A 14,740-nucleotide genomic window follows, 5' to 3' on the forward strand; every position below is an offset into this window, starting at 1 on the left:
TATACCATACCAAACATGGGTATGGCCCAATTATAAGATTTTGTTAGCAAAAAAGCAGCATCATTTTTGCCACATGTCAATGACCAGAAACATTTTTTTTCTCCTTTTTTTTGGCCTTACAGTGAAAATTTATAGATGACCTTTTCTTAGAGTCAGAAGCATAATGAAATAACATAGTTACCTCATGGACATTTTGTTTCACATCACTGGCAAAAGAGTGAAAAAAATCATATACACTTTTTATTATTTTGGTTGACTTTGTTACTCTTACAGAACCATTACAATCATGTTCAGTAAACAACTCTCTTAAGGCATCCAATCCACCCCTTTGGTATGTTATGTGAAGGTGTCTGTAATTCAGACCAGATCCTGCAACTTTCTTTGCCATAGACTGACTTAAAATGTTATTATTTACAATGGAGATTATTGTGCTGTAATTAGTAGATTGTTGTTTTTTGTAACTGAGATATTGGATCATCCACTGTGATGTAAAACTTCTCTCTATCATCAATGATACAGTAACCCCGCAGGTGTTCAATAATTTCTGTAACATAAGAACATCAGCAACAGCATTGTGAGCTTCATAGTGTTGCCCTACATAGTCATTTACAAGACTTTCTTGGAATATGAAGACCTGTCAGGATAAAGTGATCTGAACAGAGGTAAAGAATCTACAAATCCACACACACTTGTGAGAAACTTATCTGTCAAGGAACATTTGTTCATGGCTTGCAATAAATACCTACAATCAAAAGATCGAGCATTGTGTGCAATTAAAATTGGATTATCAAATCTACAGATAAATGTAATAAAATTATTCAAGCATGTCTCCTCGGAACTGTAGTCACTGGGTTTCCTTCATAGTACAATTTACCATTTTTCACGGTAAGGCGAGTTTTTCACTGGCAATGCGACAATTGGCTGTGTTGGCAAATATACTAGCTGAACTGGGAATCTCCTGACACAGCTGCAATTTGAGTGATTTCTGCAGTTGAGTCTGAAATTCAATAAAATGAAACATGAAAAGTTTAGTCTTCTGAATAGTAATATAGAGTCAATCCAGGCTGTGTAAAAACATTGATTTTGGTTACAGTCGGGAAGTTACTGAAGTTGAATAATGTGTTCTATCTACTATGTTCACTTTTTGTATGAACAATACTTTCATATGGAATATCAACAAGCATCATGACTTTTACACCAAATTGATTCAAACTACATACATCTCTATGAAACCCAAGCATACTTTGTTTTTGTCAACCTGTGTTTGCCATTAAGACTAAAGTAATTTTTTGTTTTGTGTCCGCATGCATAGGTTTTCAGAGATTTACTGAGAAAAAAGTGCAATTTTGTAGCAAAAAAAATGTTTTTGGTGATGTTCTGTCCCCAAACAATGTCTGACTTTTAATTAATGCAATTTTCTTCTTCAGTTAGTCATATTAGTATTATTGAATCATGTTGCAATATAAACAGTGTAACCTCTACAAGACTACTTAAGTTTACCCCACTTATGTGTGCTCTTGTTAAAAGAAACTGCAAAAAGGGCAATTTGTTGTGTGTTAATTTTTGGGTGTTTTTTGGACCATTTACCTGTGTTCCTTTAACAATTTTTGGTGACACAAAACTAAGAATTTAATTACTCTGACCTAATTCATTAAGGATAACTAGTAAAATGCAGAAAAGACACTGCCAACCACAACTAATGCACTCTTTCAAAATCATAGATAATTTCCAAATACCGTGTATGTTCACTGATAAATACAATGAAGTGTTGATGTGTGCTAACTAGTTTGGATTTAATATAGGATATTTTTAGAGTCAAACATGAAACTGCAGAACAATAAAATGCAAATAAAAGCTTTCAAGAAAACATGCCAATAGAAACTCCAAAACTGATCTTACACACTGTACTTACATGCTGATGTAGTTTCTATATCAAATATCACAGGTGTGTATGATCCTGAAGGTAGAGACACAAGTTCAGGTGCTACAACAGGCTCTGGAATCTCAACCCTGGATTTTTCTGATGACATGGACAGCCCAATATCCTTTTCATACGTACTCCCTTCTCGAACCTCAGTGGCTGCTATCTTCTGGGCTCTTTTCTCTTTTTGCTGAAGTACAAGAAATAAATTTGACAAAAAAAATGTATGATCTAGTGAGTGGTTCTCATATAAGAAATATTTACAAATAACCATGTTATTTATGGCTGTCTGTCTGCTTGTCTGTCTTTGTCTCACTCTGTATGTATGTACACTGTTTGTGGCATTCATTTTAATTTATTTTTAAATTCTCTCACGTCAACATACCTGTAGCCGCTTCAACTTCCCTTCCTTGGTCTTAACTCTGTCATTCACTTCCTGGACTTTCTTATCCAATTTGGCACCATAAATTGGCATGTTCTACTTGGTGAGAGTAAATTTTCTTCGTGAACCTGCAATCAAGCAATAACAATAAGCGTATTTGCCTGTTGGAGTTGAGCAAGTAACTGACTGGTTCACATGGAAGTTATTTAAAAGTTTCATTTCCCCTTGCAGAGTACAATATATTGTAATTACATGTATGCAGGTTCTCAGTCTGTCTTATTATATTCCTCATTATGATTGCCAAACTGTGATTTTTTGGGATGAACAGCATCTGGGAATGTAATGGGTCAATTTAATGTTATACTGACTGGTTGCCATGCTGAGCTAGGTAGAGAAAACTATAACGATCTGTTGCCAAGGTTACTGGTCTAACAAAATAAGCATTTAAAGATATAGTCACCTAGGGTATTCAAAATGGATATGTGAGGACTCTGTTTTTAAAAAACAGCCTCTAACTTGAAATCTGTGATTGGCTAGTTCTTCGCTTTCCATTGTAACTGTCACTAAATTCAAATAGGTGACCGTATACTTTTAACATTATATGGTATTCACTAGTAATGTTAAACTGACCTAGCTTCTCACTCTATCACTGAGTCATTCTTTTACCAACCTTACTAATGTATCTATGTCCTATATTCTTCTGGGCAACTGCTGCAGCCACACGCATATTAAAGCTGTTAGAACTGCTGTAGTGTTTGGCTTTCGGTGCTTTTGAAGCTATCACCATATTCAAACTTTCGTTTCCTTGTGATGAACCTAATCTCGCAAGGTCACTCGAATTGGCTATGTACAAATTCAAGATACTATCTAAGTCCTTCCTTAGATCTTCACCACACAAATCTTTACCGTATGGGAGGCTTTTGTGCTTATACTGAGCTGGATCTTTCATATATTGGCACCACTTTGTATCACAATTAGTGTGATCACCAAATGCATGGGGGACAATTGCCCTAAGGTTTCTTTCTAGATCACTCACATTGCTGTTGTTTTGACTTAGGGCATAACTGAAGCATTTCTGGAGATAGTTTATTACTTTTGTTGACAACTGACAGTATGATTTCTCTGCTTTCAGTTTATAAAGTTTGTCTGCAAAGCCTTTTTTTACATGATTGTTGTCTTTGTGTTTTACAAATGGTGGGCTAGCATAAGAACTTGGTTAAATTCTGGATAATAATAAACATGCAAGTTAAAATAATTGTGCACCAGAAACTATTCTTCTAATGATCAGTTGAATCAGGAACTCAGTGAAATTTGGTTGAAAATGGGTAAAATGTTCCAAAAGTATTATTTTGAATGGGAAACTGAATTAGAAACTAAGAAATGAATCAGGAACTCAGTGAAAATGGCCTAAATACAATTTGAATTGGTCAAATATGTTACTTTGAATAAGGAACTGGAACCAGGCTTCTAATTATCAGTTAAATCAGGAACTGCAATGAACCTTGGTTAAAAACGGGTAAAATGGGCCAAAGGTATTATTGTGAATAAGGAACTGAATTAGAAACTAAGACATGAATCAAGAACTGAAGTAAAGGTGGCCTCGATACGATTAGAATGGTCAAATGTGTTATATTGAGTAAGGAACTAGGAACAATCTTCACATTGCAATTCCTTATTCTATTTTGAGAATAAGGAACTTGGAACAAGGCTTCTAATTATCAATCGAATCAGGAACTGTAGTAAAAATTGGTTGAAAACCGGGTACAATGGACAAAAAATATTATTTGAATAGGGAACTGAATAAGAAACTGAAATGAATCCGGAACTGAAGTGAAAATGGCCTACATACAAGTAGAACTGTTCGCAGGTGTTATTTTGAATAAGGAACTGGGAATCGAACTTAACATTGCAGTTTCTTTTCAGAATGGGTCAAATAAAAAACTAGGAACTCGGCTTCTAATTATCAGTCAAATCAGGAACTGCGGTAAAATTTTGTTGAAAACGGGTAAATGGGGAAAAAGTATTTTGAATGGGCAACTGAATTAGAAAATGGGAAATGAATCAGGAACTGAAGTGAAAATGGCCTCAATACAATTAGAATCGGTCATAGATGTTATTTTGAATAAGAACTGGGAATCAAACTTAACGTAATGGTTGCAGGTTTTTTTCCAGATTGAGTCAATAAGGAACCAGGAAATAGGCTTCCAATTATCAGTCAAATTAGGAACTGCAGTTGACATTTGGTTGAAAACGGGTAAAATGGGCTAAGAGTTTTATGACTCGGGAATTAGAATTAGAAACTACGAAATAAATCAAAAACTGAAGTGAAAATGGCCTAGTTAAAATTCGAATTGGTCAAATGTGTTATTTTGAATAAGGAACTAGGAACTAGGAACCTACTTTACGTTGCAGTTCCGTATTCAGCTTGGGTTGAATAAGGAACTAGGAGCTAGGAACCAACTTCACATTGCAGTTCCTTATTCAGATTTCGCCGAATAAGGAACTGGGAACTAGGGTTCTAATTATCAGTCGAATCATGAACTGCACTGAAATTTGGTTTGAAACAGGTACAATGGCCAAAAGTATTATTGTAAATCATAAACTGACTTAAATTACAACTATAAAATAAATCTGGAACTGAAATGAAATTGATCTGATAAAATTCGAATTGGTCAAATGTGTTATTTTGAATAAGGAACTAGGAACCAACTTCACGTTGCAGTTCCTTATTTAGATTGGGCCGAATAAGGAACTGGGAACCATCGAATAAGGAACTAGATACTAAGTTTCCAATTGCAATTAAAATTTTGTTAAAAAGGGGTAAACTGGGACAAAAGTATTTTTTGGATTGGGAACTGAATTAGAAACTAAGAATGCAAATGGCGTTAATAAGATTAGAATTGGTCAAATATGTAATTTTGAATAAGGAACTAGGAACTAGGAACCAACTTCACATTGCAGTTCCTTATTCAGAATGGGCCGAATAAGGAACTGGGAACCATCGAATAAGGAACTAGGAACTAGGTTTCTATTTGCAGTAAAATTTGGTTGAAAAGGGGTAAACTGGGACAAAATGTTATTTTGAATCGGGAACTGAATTAGAAACTAAGAAATGAATCAGGAACTAGTGCAAATGGCGTTAATACGATTAGAATTGGTCAAAAATGTAATTTTGAATAATGAACTAGGAACTAGGAACCTACTTCACATTGCATTTCCTTATTCAGAATGGGCCGAATAAGGAACTGGGAACCATCGAATAAGGAACTAGGAACTAGGAACTAGGAACCAACTTCACATTGCAGTTCCTTATTCAGAATGGGCCGAATAAGGAACTGGGAACCATCGAATAAGGAACTAGGAACTAGGAACTAGGAACCAACTTCACATTGCAGTTCCTTATTCAGAATGGGCCGAATAAGGAACTGGGAACCATCGAATAAGGAACTAGGAACTAGGAACTAGGAACCAACTTCACATTGCAGTTCCTTATTCGAATGGGCCGAATAAGGAACTGGGAACCATCGAATAAGAAGAACTAGGACTAGGAACCAACTTCACATTGCAGTTCCTTATTCAGAATGGGCCGAATAAGGAACTGGGAACCATCGAATAAGGAACTAGGAACTAGGAACCAACTTCACAGTGCAGTTCCTTATTCAGAATGGGCCGAATAAGGAACTGGAACCATCGAATAAGGAACTAGGAACTAGGAACCAACTTCACATTGCAGTTCCTTATTCAGAATGGGCCGAATAAGGAACTGGGAACCATCGAATAAGGAACTAGGAACTAGGAACCAACTTCACATTGCAGTTCCTTATTCAGAATGGCCGAATAAGGAACTGGGAACCATCGAATAAGGAACTAGGAACTAGGAACCAACTTCACATTGCAGTTCCTTATTCAGAATGGGCCGAATAAGGAACTGGGAACCATCGAATAAGGAACTAGGAACTAGGAACCAACTTCACATTGCAGTTCCTTATTCAGAATGGCCGAATAAGGAACTGGGAACCATCGAATAAGGAACTAGGAACTAGGAACCAACTTCACATTGCAGTTCCTTATTCAGAATGGGCCGAATAAGGAACTGGGAACCATCGAATAAGGAGCTAGGAACTAGGAACCAACTTCACATTGCATTTCCTTATTCAGACTGGGCCGAATAAGGAACTGGGAATCATCGAATAAGGAACTAGGAACTAGGTTTCTATTTGCAGTAAAATTTGGTTGAAAAGGGGTAAACTGGGACAAAAATGTTATTTTGAATCGGGAACTGAATTAGAAACTAAGAAATGAATCAGGAACTAGTGCAAATGGCGTTAATACGATTAGAATTGGTCAAAAATGTATTTTGAATAATGAACTAGGAACTAGGAACCTACTTCACATTGCATTTCCTTATTCAGAATGGGCCGAATAAGGAACTGGGAACCATCGAATAAGGAACTAGGAACTAGGAACTAGGAACCAACTTCACATTGCAGTTCCTTATTCAGAATGGGCCGAATAAGGAACTGGGAACCATCGAATAAGGAACTAGGAACTAGGAACCAACTTCACATTGCAGTTCCTTATTCAGAATGGCCGAATAAGGAACTGGGAACCATCGAATAAGGAACTAGGAACTAGGAACCAACTTCACATTGCAGTTCCTTATTCAGAATGGGCCGAATAAGGAACTGGGAACCATCGAATAAGGAACTAGGAACTAGGAACCAACTTCACATTGCAGTTCCTTATTCAGAATGGGCCGAATAAGGAACTGGGAACCATCGAATAAGGAACTAGGAACTAGGAACCAACTTCACATTGCAGTTCCTTATTCAGAATGGCCGAATAAGGAACTGGGAACCATCGAATAAGGAACTAGGAACTAGGAACCAACTTCACATTGCAGTTCCTTATTCAGAATGGGCCGAATAAGGAACTGGGAACCATCGAATAAGGAACTAGGAACTAGGAACCAACTTCACATTGCAGTTCCTTATTCAGAATGGGCCGAATAAGGAACTGGGAACCATCGAATAAGGAACTAGGAACTAGGAACCAACTTCACATTGCAGTTCCTTATTCAGAATGGGCCGAATAAGGAACTAGGAACCGGGAACCAACTTCACGTTGCAGTTCCTTATTCAGATCGGGTCGAATAAGGAACTAGGAACTAGGAACTAGGAACCAACTTCACACACCTCGTATAACCATGTATAAACTAAACGCCGCGCCGCTAACACACAGCCCTGCCATGGCCATGCAGAGCTATTTACTGGGCAGTTTGTTTTATGCTACGTTCCGACCATGGTTCCGACGTTCTGTTCCGTAGACTTTTACGGAACAGAACATCGGAACGTAGCATAAACTACACTTATACAAACTATCCAGTAAACAGAACGCCTGTGTGCGAGTGCTGATTGTCTTCGTCCAAAATCAAATTACACTGATGTGAACTTACACAGAAACATCGCACATTGAATGATGGCCCTGCGTACGATGCTGTGTGTTTCCGGCATTATATAACGCAGAGCTAGAACTGCTGTACCACTCTCGGGGAGAACGGCGGGACCTCGCGGCGGGGGTGGGGGGTGGGCGTGAGGCGGGGAGGGGGGGAGTACTTGTTCAGAAAAGTGGTATGTGTGCGCCGCAGGTATAAAACCCAGGCCCATTTTAGACCTAAAATCTCGTTGTTTTAGGACCCCATTTTAGACCTTTATGACCTTTGACCCAGGTCAACAGTCATAGCGTCAACATTTTTAAAACGGAAAAAGCAAGTATTTGCCCCGGCAAAGCCTACCACTGTAAGCTTATACTGCGTTTAGAGCTATTTTGTTGCTGGCCAAGCCATGATTCCGAAAAATCATGAAGAAATACTAAAAAATTTTGTGAAAGAAAATGCCTTTCACTCTCACCAAATTTTGGTCCAGCTTCTACAAATTATCAGTTATCTGCAGTTACAGTCTGACTGGTATTTTTTTTTTTAATTACAATTCACAACAAACCTCGCTGTTTGTCTGTAAAGCAATACTACTTCATATGGCCATGGTCGACCTGAATAATACTAGGAGCAGTAGAGCCACTTGTTTGGGTATTTTCTATTGGGCAAAATCTGCCATATGTAGAGTTCTGACAAATCAGTGACAATGTTTTAAAACAAAGTCCATATTTACTTTAAGCCAGGGGGTCTCTGTAATGGTTCCCCTGCCACAGAAAAGATATCCATGCTTATTGAGTGCAGCTCAGAACCCTGCTAGCGAGATGGAACAGACTTAAAATTTGTTCTTGTGTGGCACTCAAACTTCAACCCCATTTTAGACCATGGTTTACAGTGAATTGACCCCCCCCCCCCCATTTTGGACCACGTTGCTGAAAAACCCACCCCATTGGGCGGCGCATATACATATTGGCAAGTAATGGAAGTGAACCCCCGACTGCTCTTTGACAACTTAGATTTTTTTTACCTGTCCGTGGTATTTTGGAGGAAGGGTTTTAAACACAGTTTGTCAGGGATTTATGATGATACTTGAAAGAATAGAAATATACTCCAACACCCGACCCTGGCCCACTAAGCCCCAAGGCTGTATCATGCACGCACAGGAAAGCAAATTTAGCACTTGGAGGCAGCCATATTGTCTAGTTTCCATGTGTTGAGTTCGTACTCTACATGCCTTGACATTGTTTTCATTGTAACTTAGGTCATTTCACATCATTGGTACAACGTACATTTCAGTGACTTTGAATGACAAAGTTCTTTTACGTCAAGGACTGTGTCATCAGTCTTAACTGATGTCTATAGCTGTAAATTCAAGCTGACAATCTAAACTGAATACAGCATGATTGTGCTCATGGAATTTGTGTCCATACACTTTTGTAATATATTGTGGTTTCAGTCGGATTTGAACTCACAACATATAGCACCAGTCACCTAGCGCAGAAGCCATAGACAAAACAGCTGAGCCAAATCCCCAATCTCAGCCTCATGTGTGTTCAGCACACAATTTGAGTCTTTACGGTTACACCTATAGTGTACTCATTTATGTATTTTGTTATGTCTCCATTTCAATACTTACCGTAGTCATAATTTTACATATGTGCTTATAATGAACAGACCTGCTTTGAGTCGGTTTTTAGCTCATATTTGGTGTGTATATAATTAACCAAAAAGATATTATATTTGTGTTTCTTTCTTAATTTGCATACATTTTATCTTCTGATAATGATGACTGGATTGATTTGCTTACTGGTAATAAATTTTTCAATTTTAATCTCTCCAGATAACAGAGTTCTTGGAAATGATGTGGAAAGATCAGAGTTATCACTGCTTGCTGATTTGGACCATGCCTACACGTTTTAACAGGCTGAATAATAAACTGGTGGACGTACTCAAAAATTGGCGACCAACAGAAAAGTAAAAAAAACAGTATTTCCCCGCACATACACACCATGATCATACCAGAAACAAGCGTGATGCCATTTACTTAATGCACAACACACGAATGCCAACTATTTGTTGTAATCTTTATTTTCCTGTCATATGATTATTAGTCCCCAAGGACACCGTCGGGGGGGACTTATAGGTTTGGTCATGTCCGTGCGTGCGGCACGTCCGTCCGTGTGTCCGTCCGTCCATTCACGCAGATATCTCAGAGACGCCTGGAGCGATTTTGTTCAAACTTGGTACAAGGATAGTACCCTACCTCATACAGATGCACGTCAATTTGCTTCACAATGTGATCAAATTTGGCTGTGTTAGAGGACTTTTTAGTTTACACCTCCATAGACTCCCATGTATAAGGCAGCTCTCCATAGACTCCCATATAAAGCCAATGTATAAGGCCAAGAAAAATAAAAATTTAGTTTCTCATCGTATTCATATTGCAAAAAGGATGCAGTGACACAGTTTTTAGTCCCCACAGATAAAGTCCAGGGGCTTATAGATTGGGACATATCCGTCCGTGAGTCCATCCGTTCACCCATCCGTTCACGCAGATATCTCAGACACTTTGACAAAATGTCACGTGACCTTGATGACCTTTGACGTCAAATATACATATTTGTCCATAACTCAGTAACCACAAGTGCTAAACCTTTCATATATGGTATGATAGGACACCTTATGACGCCACATATTGTACCTCATTAATTATGTGCATATCTAATTTTGAGCGAGCCAATAGAGCTAGAGGTCTGATTTTTAGTCCCCATGGACACCGTTCCGGGGGACTTATAGGTTTGGTCATGTCCGTGCGTGCGTGCGTCCGTCCGTCCGTCCGTCCGTTCACGCAGATATCTCAGAGATGCTTGGAGCCATTTCATTCAAACTTGGTACAAGGATTACTTCATATGTCATACAGATGCACGTCAATTTGTTTTCTGATACGATCCAATATGGCCGCCAGGCGGCCATTTTATTGCGATTTTTTCATGTACAGAGCCATAACTCAGACATGTTTCAACCGATTTTATTCAAAAAGGTGCAAGGACTTTGACCAATGTCATAGGTATGCACGTCAATTTGTTTTGTGATACGATTCAATATGGCCGCCAGGCGGCCATTTTGTTACGATTTTTTCATGTACAGAGCCATAACTCAGGCATATCTCAACCGATTTTATTCAAACTTTGTATAAGGACATTGACTTATGTCATGCATATTCACGTTGATCTGTTTTGTGACACAATTCAATATGGCCGCCAGGCGGCCATTTTATTTCGATTTTTTCCATGTACAGAGCCATAACTCAGGCATGTTTCAAATGATTTTATTTAAAGTTTGTACAAGGACATTGACTAATGTCATAGATATGCACGTCAATTTGTTTTGTGATGCGATCCAATATGGCCGCCAGGTGGCCATTTTGTTATGATTTTTCATGTACAGAGCCATAACTCAGGCATATCTCAACAGATTTTATTCAGACTTGGTACAAGGACATTGATCTATGTCATATATATGCATGTCGATTTGTTTTGTGATACGATCCAATATGGCCGCCAGATGGCGATTTTATTACAATTTTTTCATGTACAGCGCCATAACTCAGACATATTTGAACCGATTTTACTCAAAGTTGGTACAAGGACATTGACCAATGTTATACATATTCACGTCAATTTGTTTTGTGATATGATCCAATATGGCTGCTGTGCGGCCATTTTGTTACGATTTTTTCGTGTACAGAGCCATAATTCAGGCATATCTCAACTGATTTTATTCAAAGTTGGTACAAGGACATTGACCTATGTCATACATATGCATATTGATTTGTTTTGTGATACGATCCAATATGGCCGCCGTGTGGCCATTTTTTTACGATTTTCCATGTCCTAAACCATAACTCAGACATGTATCAAGCAAATTTATTCAAAGTTGGTACAAAGACATTGACTTATAGTATACATATGTACGTCGATTTGCTTCTCGATATGGTCCAATATGGCCACATGGTGGCAATTTTGTTATGGTTTTTTTCATGTCAAGAGCCATAACTCTGGCAAGTCTCAACTGATTTTATTCAAAGTTTGTACCTGGACATTGACTTATGTCATACATATACTTGTTGATATTTTAAACAGTAAGATCAAATATCGCTGCATGGCAGCGATTTTGCTACGATTTTCTCATGTACTGAGCCATAACTCAGACATGACATGTTAGGATAGTATGAAAAAATGTTTTGCAACATCCTGTCAACTAATTCCCAGTTGACTCATTTAATGACCTTTAGGATAGTGGCCTACATTGTTTTATGTTTCATCACCATGGAACTCATTTTTGGCCATTGAGTACCATCTGTATCAAAGTATTTTTATCACAGACCTAATGAAGACGACTCTATCCTCCCTGAGGACCTGTAATGAAAGTACCCATTAACAAGTGGGGACTGTGTCATCAACGATGACTTGTTGGTATATAGGGATAACTTAGCAATACAATTTTTTTGACAAAATGTCACGTGACCTTTGACCTCAAATATACATATTTGTTCATAACTCAGTAACCACAAGTGCTACACCCTTCATATTGATATGATGGGACACCTTATGACACCACATATTGTACCTCATTATTATGTGCATATCTAATTTTAAGCGAACCAATAGAGCTAGAGGTCTGATTTTTGGTATATAGGGATAACTTAGCAATGTGACATGACCTTGTTGACCTTTGACCTTGATTATACATATATATGCACAAATCAGTAACCACAAGTTCTTTACGCTTCAATTTTGATAGGATAATAGACCTTAAGATGTCACATCTTGTACCTCGTTTATTATGCGCATATGTGTTTCTTGGCTGGCCAATACAGCTAGAGGTCTGATTTTTTTCCCGATTTAGAACCAGAACTTAGACATGCCTCTTGTTTCAAATTGGGAACAATGACATAGACCTATGTGCCCATAGATCTGAACATATACACTCCAGTGATACTTCTTAATTACCACATTTCCCTGCCCCATCAAGACTAATACTCCTATTACAAGTGGGACTATGTCATTGTCAATGACTTGTTTTTTGAAATTCTCGGAAAATCTAAAATCATGTTAAAAGTTTGAATTTAAATGCTACTTCTTAGGCTATCGACAGTGTTGTACACTTTTTGGTCTTTAATGTGTCTTACTTGAAGAAAACCCTTGGAAAACTGAGGATAATTTGAGATTGGTTTACAACACATTTGCTGCTGTATTGGGCTTTAAGGTTTGGCTGAAACAAATAGAATTTTTTACACCAAAACCCCTTGTCTGACAGCACTGATATTTGTTATACAGGTTCATAGGGATGATCAAATTGTGAAATATTCAAATTTTGATAAATTCACAATTTTCTATTTTCAGGACAATTTTTAGCTCACATTTGGTGTATACATGTATGTATATTATACCAAAAAGAGTTTTTATGGTAGGTCAGCGGTGTCTACATTTATGTATGTTAGTATGTGTGCATGCTATCTTCATGCACATCGAAAACTCAAAAACCGCAGCACTACCATTGTAGTATTTGGTGTACTGGTGCACCTGGGGGTGGAGATGTGAATTTGTTCAAATGAAAGTGCCATTCTTCAAAATAGGATGATGAGGTAAAAAAAAGAAATGTGGTAGAAAACAGAGAAATCCAGCAAACGCTGAAACTCTGTAACGGCAGTCTAGATTTTGTTGAAACTCTGTATGCGGGATGTTTATGGTGATTTTCGTTAGTATTGTGGTGAAATTTTCATTTTTAGCTACTATACGATAGTCTTTTGAAGCTATTGGGATGGGTATCTGTCCGGCATCCTTTATCAATATGTATGTATGTCCGTTTGTGAGGCGTCCGTCACTCAAATATCTTGATAACCGCAGTTCTTACTGATTTGCTATTTGTTGCTTAGATGAAAAATATGATTTGAGAATATATTTTTTTTAATTTTAGCTCACATTTGGTATACCAATGTGAGGTTATCATATAAGCTGAATCAGTTCATTTGCATCCGATTTGCATGTCTGTATGTACGTATGTATGTATGGCCGTCCACATCAAAAACACCTAAACCACAGCACCTACTGTCTTAGTATTTAGTGTACAGGTGCACCTAGGGATGGAGATGTGATTGGTTCAAATGAACTTGTCAGTGTCAAAATATGCAAATGAGGGAAAAAAGAAAAAACACTGCAAATTCCTAAACCTCTGTAACCGTTGGTTAGATTGGGTTGAAACTTGGTGTGCAGGTTCCTTTAGGTATTCTAAAGTAGGTCTTTCAAATTTGGGATGAAATTTGCATGTTTCCATTTTTGGGGTAATTTTTTCAGTTTTTAGTAAAAAAATGTTTTTAGCTCACATTTGGTGTACCAATGTGAGGTTATCGTAAGCTGAATCAGTTCATTTGCATCTGATTTGCATGTCTGTATGTCTGTATATTTGTGGGTATGTGCAGCTGTATGTCCGTCACACACAAAGGCTCCCATACCGCCAAAGCTACCATCTCAGTATTGGTGTACAGGTAGATGCAGGAGTTGAGATGTGAATTTCTTCAAATGAACATATCAGTGTCAAAAATGTGCAAATGAGGTAAGAAAAAGTGAAATCCAGCAAATGTGCAGGAGGCATGCCAGTGAGAAACAGGCAACTCCACTGATCTTGAGTCATTTCCTGTAGTTTATGAACTGTTACATATTAACAGACCAGCTGCAACCGTAGACAGTAGATGGGGGAAGACCGTTTATACTAAACTAAGAGGGGCTTGTTTCTGCTATGCATGTTGCTAAAGTTTACCTCCAGTACCAAAAGTTAGACCTTAATTACTTTTGTCATTCTTGTTTTTCTGGTTTAAATATTTCTTGTTGTTAGCTCATATTTTTTTCTGGTTGTACTGTGCAGAAATCATTGCCATAACATCAACGTAGAATTTTCCTCCACTGAACAGATAGAAACAACATTTATTGTTGATCATTGGTAACCC

The 14,740-nt window shown here is 37.8% G+C and overlaps 1 long non-coding RNA gene and 1 pseudogene across 1 annotated transcript; one reads left to right on the forward strand and one right to left on the reverse strand.

Annotated features, from left to right (window-relative positions):
• The window catches only part of LOC139140649 (carbonyl reductase [NADPH] 1-like), a 45,775-nt pseudogene that overhangs the window by 18,515 nt on the left and 12,520 nt on the right, over positions 1-14,740 (forward strand).
• LOC139140654 (uncharacterized) lies at positions 916-2,391 on the reverse strand. The gene is made up of 3 exons (XR_011554036.1): positions 2,307-2,391; positions 1,913-2,111; positions 916-997 (listed from the first exon to the last, which is right to left on the reverse strand). It is a non-coding gene; the product is annotated as an uncharacterized lncRNA (long non-coding RNA).

The sequence above is a fragment of the Ptychodera flava genome, chromosome 9, assembly GCF_041260155.1.
Source record: "Ptychodera flava strain L36383 chromosome 9, AS_Pfla_20210202, whole genome shotgun sequence".
NCBI lineage: Eukaryota > Metazoa > Hemichordata > Enteropneusta > Ptychoderidae > Ptychodera > Ptychodera flava.